Consider the following 14355-nt stretch of genomic DNA (forward strand, 5'->3'; position numbering starts at 1 on the left):
AACAGAAAGAAATTCTCGACATTTTGTCTGCATTTTGAGAATTTAAGTCATTTCTTTTGCTATCAGACTGATAAATCTATGAAAGCTCATCTCTCATGAAATACCACTTTCATGCCTTTTCTGACATTCAGTAGAAAACACTAAAAAAAATGAGTTTACTAGTGAGGCTACATTCATAATGGTATTCCTTTCATATACAGATTCATACTTATTACCTGTTTGTTTTTTTTCCTCAGTTGCTTACGTAGGAAAGATAACCCACTGTGTATGTAGATATGTAACGTAACTGATAAAGATGTCCAAGAAAGTTTTAGGATTTTAACAAGTATCCACATAATGGAGCAATCAAGCTAGGATTAAGATGAGAATTCCCAGATAACTCCAATCTCTTGACCTCGAAGCACACAGCCAGTATTTTTCTAGTTCAAGAAGGGTCCAAAGTGTCTACTTTACATGTGGTGTGTCAGAGACCTGAGAGCACAAAGCCAAATCATGGAATTTTTTAATGCTTTGACTTCTGAATTTCAGATCAACAGTTGCCCATGGCTTAGGGCAAGGAGGAAGTATGACTGGTTTAATGCAAACTCCTTAACTTCTTCCAAATGACTGGTGAAGGTCTGTACCATACACAAACTGGGCATCTGTTTTCCTTGGGTTCCTATTGCCCTGCCTTAAGAAAGGGAATCAAGCATTATTAATGTTTCTGGACAAATAAAAAGCTCAATGAAACAGAGATTGATCTCTGCATGCATGTTTTTATCCTTCTGTAAGGCTGCAGAGAGGATTATCATTTTATCTTTTGAAAAAAAAAAGTAGAAAAAATTTTTAAGAAGAGCTGGAAGAGGGAAGCTAGAAAAAAAAATCCTATATTCTCATGGCAAGTGCCAGTGTCATTGCTGTCTCGCAGCACTTCACAGTCCTGCTACCACCTCCTTCCGAATCCTGCTGCAGGATTCGGAAGCATTCCTGCTTAGTTTTTACAGCTCAATAACAGTGCAGATAAATGAGAAGATCACCACCACCACCTAACTGGTAATGGCTCTTGTTCACCAGGGAGGACGTGATCCATTATGAGCCACTATCATAAACCACCTTGGGTTGGAAGGGACCCCAAAGGCCATCTAGCTCCAACCCTTCTGAGCACCACCAGGGATTACACCACATCTTTTGCAGCTCCCTTTGTTCTGCTCTTACAGGACTGTGATCATAAACAGTTTTAGTACATTTCCTTATTCTTTCTTTCCTTCCTTTTTCTTTTCCTTGTTATTTCTCAAATATTAAAGGAAATAGTCCTTGATCAATATCTCTTCTTCCCACAATTTCAATTATTCCTTGAAAATTATAAGTATTTATTTGGAAACATTTCTACAGAGGTTAGTCATCAGAAGTGATGGAAATGTTTCATTTTATACATATATTTGTGAAGTTATGTCAGTCTTTTTTAAAATGGGATTTTCTAGAGACTAATACTAGCAATACAAATCCTACTGAAATGCGTTCACCCTTAATGATTTCTAAAGCTGCCTGTCAATGTGGCACATGATTATTTTCCTTAAAAAGATTCAAAGTGCAAACCTTGTCCTGACTGAATAGTCTATACTCCAAGTTATTCTCCTAACTACGACCTGTAACTCTTGTTCATATTCTCCCCAGTAAAAGTATAAAAAAAGTATAAATCTGAAACTAAAAGTAGCAGACAGGCATTGCAGCTCTGTTTTGGTTCTGGCCTTGCCCTGCAGCAATTGGGCTAACAGCTTTTCTGAAATGATCCCTTTTCTCCTACACAATTAAAGGAACCAAAAAAGTACTAAACAACACCTGAGCTTCACATGACATGAGTTTGTGAGACTCACCTACATATTTCCTTCCATCATACTGACCATGATAACTCACTTATCAGAATCAGACTAGTGAGCAACACTTAGGACAACACTCACATAGAAGATGTGGTGCAAGCTCTTGAATGTTCCTACAACCTACAAAGCACGTTGGACACTCAGCTACACAAAGTAGGTCTGCCTTAATGCACCCTGCTGGAACCAGATCTTTTTGTACAGGTACAGAAATGTTCAAAGGAGGCATCTGAGCCCGACTTCTAACTTCTCAGTCTTGCTGACCCAGTATCTATTTGCACTAAAGTTACATCACAGGCACTGAAACCAAAGACACCTCCAATCAGACATGCTGGTTCAGGATACACATCACTACATCCTCCAGTGCACACAGACAGGGCACAAACCAGGCATGCAACTGGCTCTGCAACACACTACCTGCCCCTTGCTAAGGTGTTTCCGTGCAAGCTATGTGCACAATCACCTATTTTGTCATCATTTTAAGGCAGAATTAAATACTTAATTCCAGTCCAGTTTAATAACCCCCTGAAAAGTTAACAGCTTGCTGCTGCAAGGACTTGATTTTTTTTTCTAACCAGATTTCCATGGAAATGGTATTTCACTCACTGATTTTAATTGAATGCAATTGAATGATTGCATGCATCCTGATGTTTAAGGTAGGCTTTTCCCCCATAGAAAAACAGAACCAAACCAAAACAAAAAATCAGTTCAAGAATAAATATAAAATCATTAATTGTTTTATGTAGCGGAAGGGTAACATGTAAAACATCTGGACAAACAGATGCTTCTTCATTCAATATCTTATTAATAATTTCACACACTTCTTTCTTGTTGCTGCCAAATGATTTGAGAGTCAAATCACAGTGGTAGAAGACATCACCTGCAAATATCAACATAGCTGTCTCAAGTATCCCAAACATTTGGGTTTATCCTGTGTCTTGAACTGAAGTCCTGTCAAGTTCTGTGAACTAAGTTCAATCAATGTTGAAAAGACTTCAAATCAATACCTGAGTAACACAGAAGCATCAGTCAGTTAGCAGGTGATACTTTGTCATTTCAAAGCTTAGTATCTATGTTTTATATGTGTTGGGTATGGGGCGGGGGGGGAGAAGGGGTTGGAGCAGGTCTTGTTTTTGTTTTTAAAAAGGCAGAAAGTAAGATCCCAACTCCTGTCTGACAAATTTCCCCAGTTCATTTTGTTAGGAGAGTGCTATTGACCTAAACATGCCAGTCCAGTGCCAGCACTAATACTCTCTCAGCTCCCTAAAATCAGAACAAAGCTTCAGCTGGATATAGTGCTCATCAGAGAGCACACAGCTAAACAACTGCCAGTTTCTGTTCCAAAGGTGACTGCATATCAGTGCTGTGTGAAGTGACCCCTGCATCTTTCTTACATATTTCACAGAAATGTTATGTCTTGAGGCTTCAATTTTTTGTAATAGGAGATCACTGGATGAAAGATGGTTTGGGAGTATGAACCAAGATTAATATATTTCCATGCTTCCTGGAACAAGAATGAATACAAACTCTGTCACTGAAACACACTCAAGGCAGTGGAAGACATGCTTTTCTTAACTAATTCTGAGAGAGAAGGCAACAAAGATTTTGCTTTGTTCAACTAAACTAAACTGCAAGAAAACTTCCTTCAGAGAGCTCTAACCAACCTTTTTGCTTAAGTGCAATCAGTCCGAACCTTCACCGGAATTCAGTAATTCTAGATGAGCAAATTAATAAATTATTTTAAATAAAGCATAAATGCTTTCTTCACTTCTTTCCACTCTGAGCAAAGATGGTGATATTTTGGATACAACAGAGATCTTAAAACAAGAACAGATCACAAGAGAAATGGGTGAGTCTTTACCTACATAGTACTATGAATCTTTAGTTTGCTCGTTGCCAAGATTTACATATATTAGACTTCATAGACAGTTCTGTAAGTATACCATGACCACTGGCAGGTATGCTTAATAATGAACTATAAAACCATCTTGGTTTTATTTCTTCTGAAAATAGATCAATCACCCTACGTTTTAGTGTATTTCCAAGTGCACAAATATGATTCCTCAAAACTTAAGACCAGGCACTGAGCCTAAATTGACATGGGAGATTCTATTGCCAAAATTAACAACTTCAGAGGGGAGGGAGGGAAAGCATCAAGATATTCAATTTCAGTGCATTCACTCAGTGAATTGAGCTAAATCCTGTCCAAACTATGTACAGAAAGAGTGCAGTTCAGACTGACATGTTTGCTGGCAAACTGTTCATTAAAATGTAGGTCCACAGAGTTGTACTTCGATATGAATCACAGCATCAGAAAATAATTCAGGTTGGAAGGACTTCAGGAGGTCATCCCCACATACAATAGAATGCAGCTCTTTCCCCAGACTAAGTAGACTGCAGTACCAGTTATGGCACAAGAATTGATTTGTGTTTTTTTTTTAAATAAATTGTCTGAGTGTAATAGAAAGCGGACATACAAACAGATCAGCAACACAAGTCAACAAATGCATTCATTTAAAAGAAAATGTTTTCTCCTAGACCAATAAATTAAAAAGAAATACAACTTTTGTTATTACCGCACATGAAAGATGAGAAAGCTGGACCCTCTAACCTACACAGCTAAAATTATCAGGTCTTGCTCAGGGTCAGCATTTAATTTTTCCATTTCTGAACATGTGAAAAAGCTTCTATAGACCTAGAAAATCCAAAACCTCATTTTGAAATCAGGCACTATGAATTCTCTCTACTTATTTCAATTGCACCCCTTTCAATTTGACAGATGCTATTTCTTACATTTCTGTTACGAGATCTCCACTGTCATCTGAACATTTCTCTCGTTCAGAATTAATTTGCTAATATATTGAAGTGTTGGTGCATAATTCTCAATGTTTGTGGCTGTTAGTTACAATGTTAGCTACACTGAAGTACGTGGGCATGTACTTCATGTATTTATGAGGGGATAGTTCACCTTTCTCAGCATAATTCTTTTAAGTTACACGTTCAAAAATTTCTCCCTTCATGGAGAATTGCACACATACTTCATAGCTATTTAGCATAGGCTTTTGTGATCCCTGATGGCCACCTTATACCAAAGCACTCCATTTATAAACAAACAAGTGTCAAAAGGAAGAGATGCATATTATTTCAGAATGTTGTCTAGAATATACCCCTGTTTTTAAGAACCTGAATTAGTAGCTTTTTTCTTTTAAAAATTTATCAGTTGGAAAAAAAGCCATTAAAAGCCCAGATCCAGAATATCCTAGTAATTATGAGATTCAGAAAATGTATGAATTTTGATCCAAACTCCATTAAATAGACAAAGTATCGCTATAAAGTATCAGAATAGGTCAAATACACCCAAAGCCTATCAGCCAAGAGGTTCAGTGCTGTGTAAGAAGCCATCATTTATCTTACAAAAATGGAAATCAGCTAAGGATGAAAGCTACACATTCAACAGCAGTTCTATGGATACATCTTGCATATATAAGAGTTATTTCTGCTATTAAAATTATTAATTCTCCTAACTCAAGTAACTCAGAGTTAGGTCTCTACTATTTGTATTAAAGAATGTATATATTTTTTTTCCATAGGTGTCTTTATTTAAAAACAGATACTACCCTTAATTCTGAGAAAATGATCAAATAGAGCTCAGTCACAGAATAATCCACTGTTAATTTTCCCTAATAGGGAAACACAAAATTCCCCTGCCAGCTTCTAGATCTACAGAGCAAGAAAAGTAGTGAGATGATGCATCCCGATGTACCAATACTTTATTTCCACATCAGCTTAATCCTGAAGCGGTATCTGTTGCTGAATCAAGCATGACTAAGCACAATGACAACTTTCTGCACTAGCACATGAAACTTATTACACAAAACACAGAAAGCAACATATAACATAATTAGACAGTACTTTCAAATCCATTCTAAGTGTAAAAAGTAATTATTACAGAGCTAGAAATGTAACATGCTCCTGGAAAGAGAAAGGATAAGACACTCCTAAAAAAAAAAAAACAGTAGTAAATAGGTTCTTTAAATGGCAAAACATACTGTAGTTAGTAAAGGGTCTCCTGAACATTTTCCTTTTCCACTGCAAATTCATTACCGTATTTGGTTTGCTAGGGCAGCATGCTTGCAGCATGCTTGAATTTGACACAACTAATGATGCCAAAAACTTCACAGAATGAACAAAAGCAGAAAAGGATTAAAAAGTAGATCTTGGAACCCCTGGATTTGACATACCACATGCTGTTTGAAACTGTTGGAAATACTGACTGCAGGAAGATTTACAGCATTGTTCATGAAGTTGCAGAATAAATTCAGAAAGCGGAGGAGATGCGAACAAAAGAATAAAAGGAATTAAAGTGCTGCTGGAAAGAAGATGAGACTGTTAAATGCAGTTACTGAAAATAAAAACAGCTGAATATGTCGCAAGTCAGAGAATTATGTTTTATAATATAAGTAAAATAATCAGATATTCTTACCAGAAGGAGTGTTGCATTTGATGTACTCTGATGAGAAACAGAGAAGTTTTCTCCTGAAAGAGCATAAAATAAAAAGGACATTAGGAAAATGGAGAGACAAAGTGTTCCGTCAAAACATAAGTGATTTAGATTGTTTATGTAGCGTTAGTATGGATTCACTCAGGAATAAGTATTCTTATTAATAATATAACATTCTTTTTAATAACAGTCTTATTCTGAATAGTATTTTTTCACCAAGTTCACATTAAGGCAGACATTTTCACAAGTGCAGAGCAGGTAGTATGCCTGCTTATTTGCTATTTCTACTGCAGAGAGTCTAGGGTTCCAGCTGTGGACATGGAAAAGCTGGAAAAGCTTGTGCTAATAACATAGAGACATAAAAAACAATAAATGTTAAAAAAAACAAACCTCATGTTCCTTACACCATAGAATTTCAGGTGCTGAGAATTAAGGGAAGAAAAAAGTCACGAGGTCTCATTTAATCTGAAAAGGATTTATATTCCTATCCTAAACTTGGCTGGCTAGTTTCAAACATTGAATAATTCAGCATTAATGCAGATAAGAGTCCATGTTTTCCCTGTTTATACTATGCTTTGTGGCTACACAATAAAAACACTTAACCAGCAACTAAAAAAGTGCAATGGAATGGTCAAGTGATGGGCAAGACACATTGGTGGTTCAAGCATGCTCACAGATGAGTCTACCAGATTTGTCACTCACTTTGTCCATTAGTTTAGTTTCTTAAAAAGAAGGTTCAGGCAAGAGACTGTTCGTACTCATCAGAAATTGACCTTTTGTCATTGTGTCCATCACTAGGTAAGAGCTTTTGTTATGAAACAGCACAGTTATCCTGTCATGCCAGCATGTTTAATGAAGCAGTCACATGCATTAATGGAGCATTATACTAGGGTTCAAATGCTGCCCTCACTAATGCAGAGGCTGTTCTGCTGCTCCATAAGAAGTCAGAAATGAGCCCTTCATGTCCACATTTCCCTTCTGCAGTCGCACCAATTTCTCTCATGCCAAAGACTTCCCATACTTGTATGGCTGCACTAACTCGATCAGGACACACGTCCTGTCAGACAGCCCTGTGAGAAGCCACATGTAAAAGCTGCTGCCTAGTGGTAAGCAGTAACTTGCTTTCACACACTGAAAGCAGAACAACTGCATTCATTTATTCAAGGGATTACCAGGTGCGAGATACATGTTTCACCCAGCAACTGAGGATCCCTTGTTCCATCTTCTGTGGCTCATCTTAACCCCACTTGCTAACCCATTTCCCCCCTCCATGTGCAAGACACTCAGCCATGTTCCAGGACCCACACTGCCCCTCCAGCCACTTGGCAAGCTTTCCTTTGGTCTGTTTCTACTATTCCTCTTTCCTGACTTAAGGCATTACTGATTAAACAGAAAAGGAAAAGCAATTGGTCTTTCTCCTGTAAAGGTAAATATGAAGAAAACAATTAAGATGCCTGAGGTTTACTATAAACATTGCTGCTGCTGGTCTGTCTGATTCCTTCCGTGTTCCAGTGCTGCCTTACACTGTGCCCAACAGAAACAAGTGACAGATTTAGCAGCTGAGTCATTTTACTTTCATATGTGACAGTATTATGCAACAAACTGCATTATACATTAAATGCTGTGACAACATAATAGGCAAGGTGTATGTTTGGAAGAAAAATGAGTACCCTTTGTGTTTATCTAATGGCAGTTGGCTTTTGTTATCACTGTAGAAAACATGGTATCCTAACATAGGAACCCAGAGTACAAACCATTAAGGGGAACTGAAATGTGAAAATGCTCCTGACCCTGGAAATAGTGTTTCTGAACCCATGATTTTAAGAGTAAAGAAGTTCACACTACTCATGCATACCTCTTCCCTAAATGCAAACTGAACCAGTTGAGAACTACCACCATTATATTCTGGATGTTCTTAGTGCACAATTCAGAAATATCATCTATGTTCTAATCACCTCATATCAGAATTTTGCTTACTTGATACCTGATTCTGGGAAAAGGAAAAAAAAATCTTTCTGATATTACATTCAAGTTGTTAACAGTTATTTTACATAAAGCACATACCCTGAACAAATCTTCATTTGAAAATTTAAGGAATATAAACCCCTGGTTAAATCTGTATTAAAAGTACACAGAGAGCACAATTATGAAGTAGTTGTTACTAAATATATCGTTCACATCTCAGTTTTGAGATAAAACCTTTCCAGAAGAAATTAAATGAGAAAGTATATACTTAAGTTACAAATAAATGTCTAGATTTCCAGATGTGTTCTTCATGCTCCAACTATAGAGCCAAATAATTTATGTGAATTATTCAAGGATAAAATCAAATCAGCCAGATACTGAGTGGTGCATATATGTGCCAATCATTACTATTTCTCAACTTCCATTATTAATGAGATCAACATAAGGATAAGTGTGGTATTTCTTTCCCTTAAAGTATATTTGAAGTTTAGAAAACAAGTTTAACTTCTGGAAATATGCTTTTTGTTCTTTCAAGCTCTTCAGGATACCTCACACATTGAGGTAGGTGTGGAAAACACAAAAGATGTGTTTCTTTTGTCACACTGCTTAGTAGAGTCTTTTGTTAATAGAGTGTTTTATCCAAGTACAGTATTTTTTTTTTTTAACCTGTTGAAGCAGAGAAATTACTATTGTTTGTGTTAGAGTTAAAAAATGACAGGAAAGCCTGCTTTTGTGCAGCTTCAGCAGTGTGGAATACAGTAAAAGAATTATGAAACTCAGAAATACTTGGTGGATTCCTAACAGCTACATGCATACTACAGTTACATAAAGCAGAAGTTACGTACATACAAAAATATAGCAAGACATGCACCAGAAATTCAAGTTGTGCATAAGTGAGCTTGGCAGTGGTTAATATGTTTTCTAACATATTAGAAGAATGAGACACACAATCCCTTCTGAAAGTCCAGACAGATTGTACAAGCAATTTTAAAATATAGTCACACTCATCTCAGAATTACACAGAACTGACTCTTTCCAGACAAGGACAAAGCTCAAACTTTCCATGTTTCCTTGGAGACGTGTCAGAGACACACAGATGACATCCAAAAACAATTTTTACCAGGTAAGGACCAAGCAGTACAAATGAACACACACTCAGCAGAGCAGAGGGACACAACCCTCTCGCTCCCCTCTGCTTGCCACCCCTCTGTTGATGCCGCAAAGGATGCAGCCGGCCTGCAGAGCTGCTGGCACACACTGCTGGCTCCCACTGAGCTTTTTGTCTATGGCATCCCTTTCTTCTTTTCTATCAATTGCACTATTCAGCTTTGTGTCATCTGCAAACTTGCTGAGTGCACTCAATCCCACTCTGTGACACTGTTAAAGTTATTACAGGACAGAGCCCTACGGGACACCCATCGTCACCAGCCTGCACCTGGACATAGAGCCACTGATCACTACTCTCTAAGTACAGCCACACAGTCAATTTCCTGCCCACTGAACAGCTCAGCCTTCAAATCCATCTCTCCCCAATTTGGAGAGTGGGATGTCACGTGGGACCATGTCAAAGGCCTTACAGAAATCAAAGCAGATAGCATCAGTCAGTCTTCCCTTATCAACTGATGCAGTTGCTCCATCAGAGAAGGCCACCAGATTGTACAGGCATGATCTGCCCCAGTGAAGCCATGCTGGCTGTCTTGGGTCACCTCCTTGTTTTTGTCTTGCATGTGCCTTGACATGTCTTCCAGGAGGATCTTCTCCGTGATCTCACCAGGCACAGAGGTAAGGCTCATTGGTCTGCAGTTCCCCAGGTTTCTTTCTGCCTTTTTTTTTTTTTTTTTTTTTTTTTTTTTAAAGTGGGAGTGATGTTCCCCTTTTTCCAGTCACCAGGGACTTTACCTGACAGACAGGACTTCACAAATATGATAAAGACCACTTGGTAACTCCATGAGCCTATTACTTCAGGCCCCTGGGATGCATAGCATCAGACCACATAGACTTGTACCTGTTCAGTTTCACCAGATGGACTCAAACCTTCTCTTTGCTTATAGTGAGAGGGACTTGGCTCCCCCAGCCTCCATCTATGGTTCAGGAAACAAAGACTTGGGAAGCCTGACTGGCAGTGAAGACTGAGGCAAAGTTGAGTACCTCAGCCTTCTGCATGTCTGCAGTTACCAGTTCTCCCTCCTAATTAATTAGAGGGGGAAACTCTCCCTGGCCTTTCTGTTCTGGCCAGTGTACCTCTAGAATCCCTTCTTGTTTTTCTTTGCATCCCTCACCAAGGTCAGTTCCACCTGTGCCTTCACTTTCCTAATTCATCTTTACACATCTGGATGGCATCCCTGTACTCTCCCCGCGCCACATGTCCCTGCTTCCACTACCTGTGCATTTCCTTCTTACATCTCAGTTTGACCAGCAAGTCCTTGCTCCACCATGCCAGTTTCCTGCCTTGCCTGCTATAAACTATCTTATGCCAGGTCTCCTTTATCCTTTTGCTGTACAGTTCCAGAAGCCTATCTTGTCTCAGAATTCCCTTTAAGTATTTGAATACAAACATGACCCTCCCCATATTCTCTTATAACAGAAAAGATTCATCTCATCCAGGTTCAGTTCCATCATATTAGCATCTAATCAAAGGGAGCACGATATATAAGATTAATACTATGGAGTTTACAAGTTCATCAGCCATTGTGCCATCCTCGCTATCTGGTGTCTTTTTCTTCTGCTGCCACTGTGCAGCTCCATAACAAGTGTAAGAGTGTGTGACCTTATTCAAAGAACAACTGCATAGCTGCAGAACACATCTGACCAAAGCAAAGCTGGATTCTAAATCAGGCTTGGATTCAAGCCCTATTTCTTTATGAGGATATCATTTGCTAGTCTTATTTAACCAATAACCAACTGAATAAGGAAAGAACACATAACAGAAACACGGAACCATGAAAACCATGTGAAAACCTCTACAGGCTATCCATTACAAAAGCCCATCCATTCTCACCTACGACAGCCTGAGGACAGTAATATGAAATCAAATTGCAGAAGATGATGACAAAACCTTTTTCATGAGTTTAGATCTCCCCATCTAAGTTCCGTATTTATTTGCAAGTACCCACACTTTGCATTCTTTTCAAATAGCCAAAACTAATAATAAATTCCAGACCAAAATACAAAATCTAGTGAAGAAACCATTCACCTACATTAGCAAATTGAATTGTAGCCAGCTAGATACCAGAAATCACAGTACTGGCCCCAGACTTCAGCAGTCCTACTGACACAGCTATAGCAGTTCTTCTGGGTTTGGGGTGAGTACACAGTAACATGTTTTGATTCCATACCACAGGGGCCAGACATAGCCAACAGGGGCAGTAGGAACTAATTAAAAAAAAAAAAAAGGAAACTAGTCAAGTTTGAGGTTAGTGTTCCACTTGTATCTGAATGAGCTGTAAGTCACATTCTGAATGTAAGGTAGCATATATACACATGTATAACTGCAGATGCCACTTAGCTTGCTTCCCAGCTGCTCATCACAGAGTGCCTAACCGTTTAGGGTTGCACATGTTCATTTTTCTGACTCCTCACAAAGTGTCACAGCAATATTTTTCCCCAATTCCTTACTTTTGGCTGCTTTTGACTTGCTATTCTCTCTCAGAGAAAGCTTAAATACATTGATGCCTTAGATGGCTTTGGCAGAAGATGGAGGTTCCTCAAGCTGAAAAGCGTGTTCTCTGAACATCTCTTCTCTGTGCCTCTCTTCCAGGGAATTCAAGTCTCCTTGTCACCTTTTACTGCCTGCGTGGGCCAGCTGTAGGCACAGCCAGTTCTAGCTGCTTCCTCCAAGGAGCTCTGTGTGATCTGCAACAACCTCTTTTAGAAGCAGTGGGAACTGGTAGACACAAAGCAATGCAGGCAGTGACAGGGCAGGGGCAGTAGAGCTGCATACCCTCTAGTGCAGCTCTAGTTTCGATGCTCACGCCTGCAGAAAGGCTCACAAACCATGGAATGGTCTTTCCACAGAGGACTGGGACCTGACTATGTCCAAGAGGGCAACTTCATGAAGCTATAAACAACACACCAAAACCAACCACACTCACCCTGCAGACTGGGACTAATTGAAGTAAAATAAATCCAAAACAGCAATAAAAAAGGTTTGTTACAACTCAAATATTTATCAACTAGAAAAACAGTAAAGTTGCATTTCATATTCAGGAAGAGATCTTTTTACATGAATCCTATTCTTTAAGAGCTTCATTGTGCAACATTTTTAATCTTTATATAAATGACCTTGATCAAATGAATAAATTGAGCAAGAGTATCACCTAGTGGTCAAAGAAAGCAATATTTTCTATTTTCTTTCAAGCTCTTATTTGCTGCGGAGGTGTTTTGGGAGCCGCTTTGATTTCCCCTTCATGCAATTCTGTCAAATATTAAATATACACAGTAGTATTACATAAGCACCAAATACACTAAGAAACATCATTGTTGCAATGCTTTATTACATGTAATTTTCCCATCTTTTTCTCATCTTCTGCAACTTTTTGAAAACATCAAAAGTCTTGAAACAGTTCTACTTAATTCTTTATATTTTTTTCCCTGAAGCAAACCTAGGTGTCTGCCTTAAAAGCTCATTCAGAGTTATTCTAAAACTATGAACTATTGAATTCTGACAATATCGCATTTGACCACGGGAAGCAGAAACATCAGAAAATATTCCAAGTATAGAAAAAAAGCTAACTTAAGGGGGGGGTGGGGGGGAAGGTGAAATAGTTTAATTCTCCAAAGTAAGTGTGATATCTAAAAGGAAATAATCAGTGTCAATTCTTCAATTCTATACTGAAAATGGTTCATTGTAGTTTTGCATGTATGTTTGGTCTCCCCCCCCAAAAAAAAAAAAAAAAACAAACAAAACACTTGAAGCTGTACAAACTTATTGGTATCCCAAAGTCTATAAGAGTTCTTGTCACAGCTACTACTACTACTAGCAACTACACCAACACCAAGAAAAAGCTGGTGCCTGCCCTAAGGAGCCTGCTGCCCACACCTCTGCAATGCTGTTATACCATGGCAGCTATACAAAATCTGTAGAATTTACATTGTCAGGGGTACAGAGTCTGGAGCTTGGGGGTTTAACTGGCCAGTTGACACTGACTCCTTGCCTTTAGACAGACTTCTGCCTCAAATGATACCGAAAAAAGAAGAAGTGAAAGTAATTACTTTCATTTTTTTTCCAGAAACCGTTGTTGCTATTTCTCTAACAAATTTGAAGAGTCATTCTAAACAGATTTTATTTTTTTTTTTTAAGAAAAAGAAAGCTTTTTTAACTGTCAAAAATAACTTCAAATTTGAAAAGAAACAACAATTCTATGGTCCAGAAGATGATCAAGAGAAAACAGCACATTTGTACGGCCAGGACTATGGCAGTACAGCCCCATGGCTTGCATCCACCAGCTCTTAGCAAGGTGCTCATGAGCAATCCACCCCTTCCCACTGAAGGAAGGGGCCTGGTTTGGAAGGTGCCCTTACACAGCACTGGCTGACAGCACAACTTATCTGGTTTGCTTTAATTAAACCAAGTCTTTGATTCTCATTTCACATTGTTCCACTTGGAGAATACATATGTGAATTAAACATGTTTATTCTGCCTTTGTGCTTAATGTTTTGCGAAGTTGTCAGCTCTTGTCCTTCCGTCCCCAGTACTGAGCCCTGAAGCACGCCACTAGTGACCGGCCTCCAACTGGATTTGACTCCATTCATCACAACTCATTGGGCCCAGCTACCCAGCCACTTTCTAACCCAACAAAGTGTACGCCAGTCCAAGACACGAGCAGCCACTTTCTTGAGGAGAACGCTGTGGGAAATGGTGTCAAAAGCCTTACCGAAGTCGAGGTAGACCACATCCACAGCCTTTCCCTCATCCACCAACTGGAAGGGCTGAGGCCAACTGTATGAAGTTCAGCAAGGCCAAGTGCCAGGTCCTGCACCTCGGGTGCAATAACCCCAAGCAGAGCTACAGGCTGGGAGAAGGGCAATGAAGCTGGT

The 14355-nt window shown here is 38.9% G+C and overlaps 1 long non-coding RNA gene across 2 annotated transcripts in view; it reads right to left on the reverse strand.

Annotated features, from left to right (window-relative positions):
- Positions 1–14355, reverse strand: part of LOC137864391 (uncharacterized) — a 156115-nt gene that overhangs the window by 110626 nt on the left and 31134 nt on the right. Inside the window, exons 4-5 of one of the 2 annotated variants that reach the window (XR_011101478.1) lie at positions 6337–6389; positions 2575–2860 (exon numbers count right to left, since the gene is read on the reverse strand). This is a non-coding gene — a long non-coding RNA (uncharacterized lncRNA). Of the gene's footprint in view, positions 1–2574; positions 2861–6336; positions 6390–14355 lie in introns of those variants that run through there. The other variant, XR_011101479.1, reaches the window with a different exon arrangement.

This window comes from Anas acuta, chromosome 14 (genome assembly GCF_963932015.1).
Source record: "Anas acuta chromosome 14, bAnaAcu1.1, whole genome shotgun sequence".
Lineage (NCBI taxonomy): Eukaryota > Metazoa > Chordata > Aves > Anseriformes > Anatidae > Anas > Anas acuta.